This window comes from Bombina bombina, chromosome 6 (assembly GCF_027579735.1).
Source record: "Bombina bombina isolate aBomBom1 chromosome 6, aBomBom1.pri, whole genome shotgun sequence".
Lineage (NCBI taxonomy): Eukaryota > Metazoa > Chordata > Amphibia > Anura > Bombinatoridae > Bombina > Bombina bombina.
The window spans coordinates 884,064,688-884,074,665 of record NC_069504.1 but is presented as its reverse complement, the minus strand read 5'-3'; positions in this window follow the sequence as shown (position 1 = coordinate 884,074,665).

Below are 9,978 nucleotides of genomic sequence, written 5' to 3'. Positions count from 1 at the left end.
GGATGATTGTGACAATTTGGTCATTCCAGCGAAATTAGGTAAGATGGACAAGTTCCTAGAGGTTCCGGTGCCCCCCAATGTTTTTCCTATACCCAAGCGGGTGGCGGACATAGTAAATAAGGAGTGGGAAAGGCCTGGCATACCTTTTGTCCTCCCCCTATATTTAAGAAATTATTTCCTATAGTCGACCCCAGAAAGGACTTATAGCATACAGTCCCCAAGGTCGAGGGGGCGGTTTCTACTCTAAACAAACGCACTTCTATTCCTATAGAAGATAGTTGTGCTTTCAAGATCCTATGGATTATAGGTTAGAGGGTTTGCTTAAAAAGATGTTTGTTCAGCAAGGTTACCTTCTACAACCAATTTCATGCATTGTTCCTGTCACTACAGCTGCGTGTTTCTGGTTCGAAGAACTAGAAAAGTCGCTCAAAGAATCTTCGTACGAGGAGGTTTTGGACAGAGTTCAAGCTCTTAAATTGGCTAACTATTTTATTTTAGATGCCGCTTTGCAATTAGCTAGATTAGCGGCGAATAATTCAGGGTTTGCTATCGTGGCGCGCAGAGCGCTATTGCTTAACATCCCTTTCAAGGGTAAAACACTGTTTGGCCCTGACTTGAAAGAGATTATTTCAGACATCACTGGGGAAAGGGCCACGCCCTTCCTCTGGATAGGTCTTTTAAGGCTAAAAATAAGCCAAATTTTCGTCCCTTTCGCAGAAACGGACCAGCCTCAAATTCTACACCCTCTAAGCAAGAGGGTAATACTTCTCAAACCAAGCCAGCCTGGAGGCCGATGCAAGGCTGGAACAAGGGTAAGCAGGCCAAGTCACCTGCCACTGCTACCAAAACAGCATGAAGTGTTGGCCCCCGATCTGGGAAGGATCTGGTGGGGGGCAGACTTTCTCTCTTTGCTCAGGCTGGGGCAAGAGATGTTCAGGATCCTTGGGCGCTAGAAATAGTTTCTCAAGGTTATCTCCTGGAATTCAGGGAACTACCCCCAAGGGGAAGGTTCCACGGGTCTCAATTATCTTCGAACAGGCATTCTTACACTGTGTAGAAGACCTGTTAAGCATGGGAGTGATTCATCCTGTTCCATTAGGAGAACAAGGGATGGGTTTTTACTCCAACCTGTTCATAATTCCCAAAAAAGAGGGAACATTCAGACCTATTTTAGATCTCAAGATTCTAAACAAGTTTCTAAGGGTTTCATCGTTCAAAATGGAAACCATTCGAACGATCCTTCCTACCATCCAGGAAGGTCAATTCATGACCACGGTGGACTTAAAGGATGCGTACCTACGTATTCCTATCCACAAGGAACATTTTCGGTTCCTAAGGTTCGCCTTTCTGGACAAGCATTACCAGTTTGTGGCACTTCCATTCGGATTAGCCACTGCTCCAAGGATTTTCACAAGGGTACTAGGGTCCCTTCTAGCGGTGCTAAGACCAAGGGGCATTGCAGTAGTACCTTACTTGGACGACATCCTGATTCAAGTGTCGTCTCTGTCAAAAGCAAGGGCTCATACGGACATTGTCCTAGCCTTTCTCAGATCTCACAGGTGGAAAGTGAACATAGAAAAAAGTTCTCTGTCCCCGTCAACAAGAGTTCCCTTCTTGGGAACAATAATAGTTTCCTTAGAAATGAAGGTTTTTCTGACAGAGGCCAGAAAATCAAAACTTCTAAGCTCTTGTCAGGTACTTCATTCTGTTCTTCTTCCTTCCATAGCGCAGTGCATGGAAGTAATAGGTTTGATGGTTGCGGCAATGGACATAGTTCCTTTTGCACGAATTCATCTAAGACCATTACACCTGTGCATGCTCAGACAGTGGGATGGGGATTATACAGACTTGTCTCCGACGATACAAGTAGATCAAATAACCAGAGATTCACTCCGTTGGTGGCTGACCCTGGACAACCTGTCACAGGGAATGAGCTTCCGCAGACCAGAGTAGGTCATTGTCACGACAAACGCCAGTCTGGTGGGCTGGGGCGCGGTCTGGGAACCCCTGAAAGCTCAGGGTCTATGGTTTCGGGAAGACTCTCTTCTCCCGATAAACATAATGGAACTGAGAGCGATATTCAATGCTCTCAAGGCTTGGCCTCGACTAGCAAAGGCCAAATTCATAAGGTTTCAATCAGACATCATGACGACTGTTACATATATCAACCATCAGGGGGTAACAAGGAGTTCCCTGGCGATGGAGGAGCATCCGGGGGAGTGGGAACTCCATCTGGAAATCTTTGCCCAAATAACTCAATTATGGGGCATTCCAGACATGGTTCTGATGGCCTCTCGTCAGAACTTCATGGTCCCTTGTTACGGGTCCAAATCCAGGGATCCCAAGGCGACTCTATTGGATACAATAGTAGCACCTTGGATCTTCAACCTAGCTTATGTATTCCCACAGTTTCCTCTCATTCCCAGGCTGGTAGCCAGGATCAATCTGGAGAGGGCTTCGGTGATCTTGATAGTTCCTGTGTGGCCACGCAGGACTTGGTATGCAGACCTGGTGAATGTGTCATCGGCTCCACCATGGAAGCTACCTTTGAGACAGGACCTTCTTATTCAGGGTCCATTCGAACATCCGAATCTGGTTTTCCTCCAACTGACTGCTTGGAGTTTGAACGCTTAATTTTATCAAAGCGTGGGTTTTCAGATTCTGTAATAGATACTCTTATTCAGGCTAGAAAGCCTGTAACTAGAAAAATTTACCATAATATATGGAAAAAATATATCTGTTGGTGTGAATCTAAAGGATTCCCATGGAACAAGATAAAAATTCCTAAGATTCTTTCCTTTCTACAAGAAGGTTTGGAGAAAGGATTTTCTGCGAGTTCTCTGAAGGGACAGATCTCTGCTTTATCTGTTTTACTTCACAAAAGGCTGGCAGCTGTGCCAGACGTTTAAGCGTTTGTTCAGGCTCTGGTTAGAATCAAGCCTGTTTACAGACCTTTGACTCTTCCCTGGAGTCTTAATCTAGTTCTTTCATTTCTTCAAGGGGTTCCGTTTGAACCCTTATATTCCGTAGATATTGTTATTATCTTGGAAAGTTTTGTTTTAGGTTGCAATTTCTTCCGCTAGAAGAGTTTCTGAGTTATCTGCTCTGCAGTGTTCTCCGCCCTATCTGGTCCATGCAGATAAGGTGGTTTTTACGTACTGAGCCTGGTTTTCTTCCGAAGGTTGTTTCCAACAAAAATATTAACCAGGAGATAGTTGTACCTTCTTTGTGTCCGAATCCAGTTTCATAGAAGGAACGTTTGTTACACAATTTGGACGTTGTCCGTGCTCTAAAATTCTATTTAGAGGCTATTGAAGATTTTAGACAAACATCTTCTTTGTTTGTTGTTTATTCTGGTTAAAGGAGAGGTAAAAAAGCAACTTCTACCTCTCTTTCCTTTTGGTTTAAAAGCATCATCAGATTGGCTTTTGAGACTGCCGGACGGCAGCCTCCTGAAAGTATCACAGCTCACTCCACTAGGGCTGTGGCTTCCACATGGGCCTTCAAGAATGAGGTTCCTGTTGACCAAATTTTTTAAATTATATACTTTTGCTTCTTCGGAGGCTATTTTTGGGAGAAAGGTTTTGCAAGCCGTGGTGCCTTCCGTTTGGGTGACCTGATTTGCTCCCTCCCTTCATCCGTGTCCTAAAGCTTTGGTATTGGTTCCCACAAGTAAGGATGACGCCGTGGACCGGACACACCTATGTTGGAGAAAACAGAATTTATGCTTACCTGATAAATTACTTTCTCCAACGGTGTGTCCGGTCCACGGCCCGCCCTGGTTTTTTAATCAGGTCTGAATTATTTTCTCTACCTACAGTCACCACGTTACCATATGGTTTCTCCTATATATATTTCCTCCTGTCCGTCGGTCGAATGACTGGGGTAGGCGGAGCCTAGGAGGGACTATATGGCCAGCTTTGCTGGGCTCTTTGCCATTTCCTGTTGGGGAGGAGAATATCCCACAAGTAAGGATGACGCCGTGGACCGGACACACCGTTGGAGAAAGTAATTTATCAGGTAAGCATAAATTCTGTTTTTTATATCTGCCCCTAATTGTCCTCTGCAGGGAAGATAGATAAGGGGAAACTTAAAGTGAAGGTAAAGTTTTTTTTTTTTTTTAATGCTTTGAATAGCTAAATGAAATTAATAGCACATTAAGATGGTCGCCAAGTTTATTTTTCTCTAATTTGTTAATTTCGATATTTATAATATATACTAATCTTCCTACCGTTTCCGTCCAAACTCCTTCCCACCTCTACTTCCGTGTTATCCCTGATGTTACGTATAGAGCGGTCCCACCCACTCTCTACGAATCTCCCAAGCGCGTGCATGATCCTACCTATTGCGCATGCGCGAAACGCAGATATAAACTACTGCGCATGCGCTACTTTTCAATCTAGAGAATCAATGCGCATGCGTAGTTTGTCCCAAGTAGAGCGTTGTTTTTGTTGGTTTCGGCAAAGGTCCTGTGCGAAACGAGAGCGAGCTTGTAGTCCTAAGCGGAGGATAAGACAGGAGTGCATGCGCATTAAAAATATGGGGCGGGTGACGTAGAACGACGGCCGCCTAACGGCCAGATTTTCAATTGGTGCTTTTAAGAACGTGATCCAGTAAAAAAAACACATAAAAAAAAGTTGATTTGGATTAAATTAAAATTGCGATTTCATACGGCGATAACTTTTTAAAACTTTCAATGTGAAGATGATGAATGAGACTCATATTTATTTGGCAAATGGAATTTAAAGTTTGTGAAACAGGTAACTTAACCTTCACTTTAAAGGATCATAATAGTTTTTGTTAGAGCATGTAAATTAGACTATTGACCTATCACTTGTGTGTGATTACCCCCACCCCTGCAAAGGGGACTGCTCGGGACATGCAGAGCACTGCTGGTCCAGAGTGGAAGTCACTGTGGCTCTAATCAGCAGAGCTAATTGCATTTGAGTCATGTGATTAGTGCTGCTGATTGAATCTGCAGCAGTCTCTGCTCAGGACCAACACTGCTTCATGGGTTTCAAGTGGTACTTTCTCTTGTAAAGGTTTATCCAGTCCACGGGTTCATCCATTACTTGTGGGATATTCTCCTTCCCAACCGGAAGCTGCAAGAGGACACCCACAGCAGAGCTGTCTATATAGCTCCTCCCCCCGTCATTCTCTTGCAGCTTTCGACAAGAAAGGAAGTATCAAGAGAGATGTGGTGACTTAGTGTAGTTTTTACCTTGAATCAAAAGTTTATTTTTATACGGTACCGGCGTTGTACTGTTTTTACTCTCAGACAGAAATTGGAAGAATAATTCTGCCTGGAGGTTTTGATGATCTTAGCGGTTTGTAACTAAGGTCCATTGCTGTTCTCACACATAACTGAAGAGTATGGAAAGAAAACTTCAGTTGGGGGGACGGTCTGCAGATTGCCTGCTTTGAGGTATGTTCAGTATATTTTTTTCTAGAGATAAGGTCTAGAAAATGCTGACAGTGCCTGGTATATTTAAGGTAAGCCTGATACAGTGATTTAACAACTGGGATCATGCTTGCAAATAAGGGTAATATTCATGTTAATACTTATTACTTAGATAAAAAACGTTTTTATTTTTATAAATCATGCAAACGTTTTTACACTGAGGGTGATAAATCATTATTTGGGGCCTAGTTTTCCACATGGCTTGTTAGATTACTCCTAGGAGTACTTTTTTAAGGCCCTCTGACTTTGAGTGCATGGTAGGGAGGAGCCTATTTTCAAGCTCTAAATGTGCAGTTGATTTTCAGTGTGAGACATCCAGCTTCCCTGAAGGAGTCCTCTGGCTTTTAGGACCTCTATAGAGGGTTTTGTTCCTGCAAAAATCGTTTTTAAGGGCAGGTAGGAGCCACAGTACAGCTGTGGCAGTGTGTTTGACTGTTTGTTAGCAGTTTTAATGTTTTTCTAATTTGTTTTTGGGCCTGAGGGGTTAATCATCCATTTGCAAGTGGGTGCAATGCTGCTTTAGTCCCTTATACACACTGTAAAAATTTCGTAGAGTTTACTACTTTTTATCACTGTTTTGCAGTTTATGTGGTATTTTTTTTTTCTTTTAAAGGCACAGTACCGTTTTTATATTATTGCTTTTTTCACATTTATTAAAGTGTTTTCCAAGCTTGCTGGTCTCATTACTAGTCTGTTAAACATGTCTGACATAGAGGAAACTCCTTGTTAATTATGTTTAGAAGCCATTGTGGAACCCCCTCTTAGAATGTGTACCAAATGCACTGACCTTTCTATAAGTTATAAAGATCATATTATAGCTTTTAAAGATTTATCACCTGAGGTTTCTGAGACTGACAAAAGGTTATGCCATCTAGCTCTCCCCACGTGTCAGAACCTATAACTCCCGCTCAAGGGACGCCAAGTAAATCTAGCGCGTCCAATGCGTTTACCTTATAAGACATGGCGGCAGTTATGAATCATACCTTCACAGAGGTATTGTCCAAACTGCCAGGGTTACAAGGAAAGCGAGACGGCTCTGGGGCTAGAACAAATACAGAGCTCTCTGACTCTTTAGTAGCTATGTCTGATATACCCTCACAATGTGCAGAAGTTGAAGCAGGAGAGCTTCTCTCTCTGTGGGTGACTTCTCTGATTCAGGGAAGGCGTTACTTCAGTCTGACTCTGAAATGACAGCATTTAAATTTAAGCTTGAACACCTCCGTGTTGCTCAGGGAGGTTTTAGCGACTCTGGATGACTGTGACACCATTGTAGTCCCAGAGAAATTGTGTAAAATGGACAAATACTTTGCATTGCCTGTTTACACTGACGTTTTTCCAATCCCTAAGAGGTTTTCAGAAATTATTACTAAGGAATGGGATAGACCAGGTGTACCGTTTTCTCCCCCTCCTGTTTTTAAAAAGATGTTTCCCATAGATGCCGCTACACGGGACTCGTGGCAGACGGTCCCTAAGGTGGAGGGAGCAGTCTCTACCCTAGCTAAGCGTACAACTATTCCTGTCGAGGACAGTTGTGCTTTCCTAGATCCTATGGATAAAAAATTAGAGGGTTTCCTTAAAATCTTTATACAACAAGGTTTTATTCTCCAGCCTCTTGCATGCATTGCCCCAGTCACTGCTGCAGCGTCTTTCTGGTTCGAGTCTCTGGAGGAGGCTCTACAGGTAGAAACCCCGTTGGATGATATCCTTGACAGGCTTAAAGCTCTTAAGTTAGCCAATTCATTTATTTCTGATGCCGTTTTTCATTTAACCAAGCTAACGGCTAAAAATTCAGGTTTTGCCATTCAGGCGCGTAGGGCGCTATGGCTTAAATCCTGGTCAGCTGATGTCACTTCAAAGTCTAAACTTCTCAATATCCCCTTCAAAGGGCAGACCCTATTTGGGCCTGGACTGAAGGAAATCATTTTTGATATTACTGGAGGAAAAGGCCACGCCCTTCCCCAGGATAGGTCCAACAAGTTAAGGACTAAACAGACGAATTTTTGTTCCTTTTGAAACTTCAAGAGTGGCGCAGCTTCATATTCCTGTTCTACAAAACAAGAGGGAAATTTTGCCCAGTCCAAGCCAGTCTGGAGACCTAACCAGGCTTGGAACAAGGGGAAACAGGCCAAAAAGCCTGCTGCTGCCTCTAAGACAGTATGAAGGAGTAGCCCCCGATCCGGGACCAGATCTAGTGGGGGGCAGACTTTCTCTCTTCACCCATGTTTGGGCAAGAGACGTCCAGGATCCTTGGGCTCTGGAGATTGTGTCCCAGGGATATCTTCTGGATTTCAAAGGTTCATCTCCAAAGGGGAGATTTCATCTCTCACAATTATCTGCAAACCAGATAAAGAGAGGCATTCTTAAATTGCGTTCAAGACCTACTAGTTATGGGAGTGATCCACCCAGTTCCAAAGGAGGGGCAGGGCTTCTATTCAAATCTGTAGTTCCCAAGAAAGAGGGAACTTTCAGACCAATCTTGGATCTCAAGATCCTAAAATTTCTCAGGGTCCCATCCTTCAAGATGGAGACTATTCGAACCATCCTACCTATGATCCAGGAGGGTCAATATATGACTACCGTGGATTTAAAGGATGCTTATCTACATATTCCGATACACAGGGATCATCAGGTTCGCCTTCCTAGACAGGCATGACCAGTTTGTGGCTCTTCCCTTCGTGTTAGCCACGGCACCAAGAATCTTTATGAAGGTTCTAGGGTCCCTTCTGGCGGTTCTAAGGCCGTGGGGTATAGCAGTGGCCACTTACCTAGACGACATCCTGATACAGGCGTCGACTTTTCAAATCGCCAGGTCCCATACGGACATTGTTCTGGCATTCCTGAGGTCTCACGGGTGGAAGGTGAACGAAGGAAAGAGTTCTCTCTCTCCCCTCTCACAAGAGTTTCCTTCCTAGGAACTCTGATAGACTCAGTAGACATGAAGATTTATCTGACAGAGGTCAGGTTGTCAAAACTTCTAACTTCCTGCCGTGCTCTTTATTCCACTTCCCATCCGTCAGTGACTCAGTGTATGGAGGTAATCGGATTAATGGTAGCGGCAATGGACATAGTTCCGTTTGCCCGCCTACATCTCAGACCACTGCAACTTTGCATGCTCAATCAGTGGAATGGGGATTGCACATATTTGTCCCCTCTACTAAATCTGGATCAATAGACCAGGGTTTCTCTTCTCTGGTCCATCTGTCCAAGGGAATGAGTTTCCGCAGGCCAGAATGGACTATAGTAACGACAGATGCCAGCCTTCTGGGCTGGGGTGCAGTCTGGAACTCCTTGAATGCTCAGGATTCGTGGACTCAAGAGGAGGCCCTCCTTCTGATAAACATTCTGGAACTAAGCTATATTCAGTGCTCTTCAGGCTTGGTCTCGGCTAGCTGCGGTCAGGTTCATCAGATTTCACGACATCACGACTGTAGCCTATATCAACCATCAGGGGGGAACAAGGAGCCCCCTGGCAAAGATAATTCTATGGGCAGAGGTTCACTCTAGCCATCTCTCAGCTATCCATAACCCAGGAGTAGAGAACTGGGAGGCGGATTTTCTAAGTTGGCAGACTTTTCATCCGGGGGAGTGGGAGCTCCATCTGGGGTATTTGCCCAGTTGATTCAACTATGGGGCAAACAAGAACTGGATCTCATGGCGTCTCGTCGGAACGCCAAGCTTCCTTGTTATGGGTCCAGGTCAAGGGATCCCAAGGCAGCGCTGATAGATGCTCTAGAAGTGCCCTGGTCCTTCAGCCTGGCTTATGTGTTTCCACCGTTTCCTTTGCTCCCTTGTCTGATTCCCAAGATCAAGCAGGAGAGAGCTTCGGTGATCTTGATAGCCCCTGCATGGCCACGCAGGACTTGGTATGCAGATCTGGTGGACATGTCATCTTTTCCACCATGGACTCTGCCGCTAAGGCAGGACCTTCTACTTCAAGGTCCCTTCAGACATCCAAATCTAATTTCTCTGCGTCTGACTGCTTGGAGATTGAACGCTTGATTCTATAAAAGCATGGTTTTTCCGAATCGGTCATTGATACCTTAATTCAGATTCGAAAGCCTGTCACCAGGAAGATCTATCATAAGATATGGTGTAAATATCATCTTTGGTGTGAATCCAAGGGTTACTCATGGAGTAAGGTCAGGATTCCTAGGATATTATCTTGTATCCAAGAAGAATTGGAGAAGGGATTGTCAGCTAGTTCCTTAAAGGGACAGATTTCTGCTCTGTCCTTTTGCACAAATGTCTGGCTGAGGTTCCAGACGTTCAGGCGTTTTGTCAGGCTTTAGTTAGAATCAAGCCTGTGTTTAAACCTGTTGCTCCGCCATGGAGTTTAAATTTAGTTCTTAAGGTTCTTCAAGGGGTTCCGTTTGAACCTTTGCATTCCATAGATATTAAGCTTTTATCTTGGAAAGTTCTGTTTTTAGTAGCTATCTCCTCGGCTCGAAGAGTTTCGGAGTTATCTGCTTTACAATGTAATTCCCCTTATCTGATTTTCCATGCAGATAAGGTAGTGT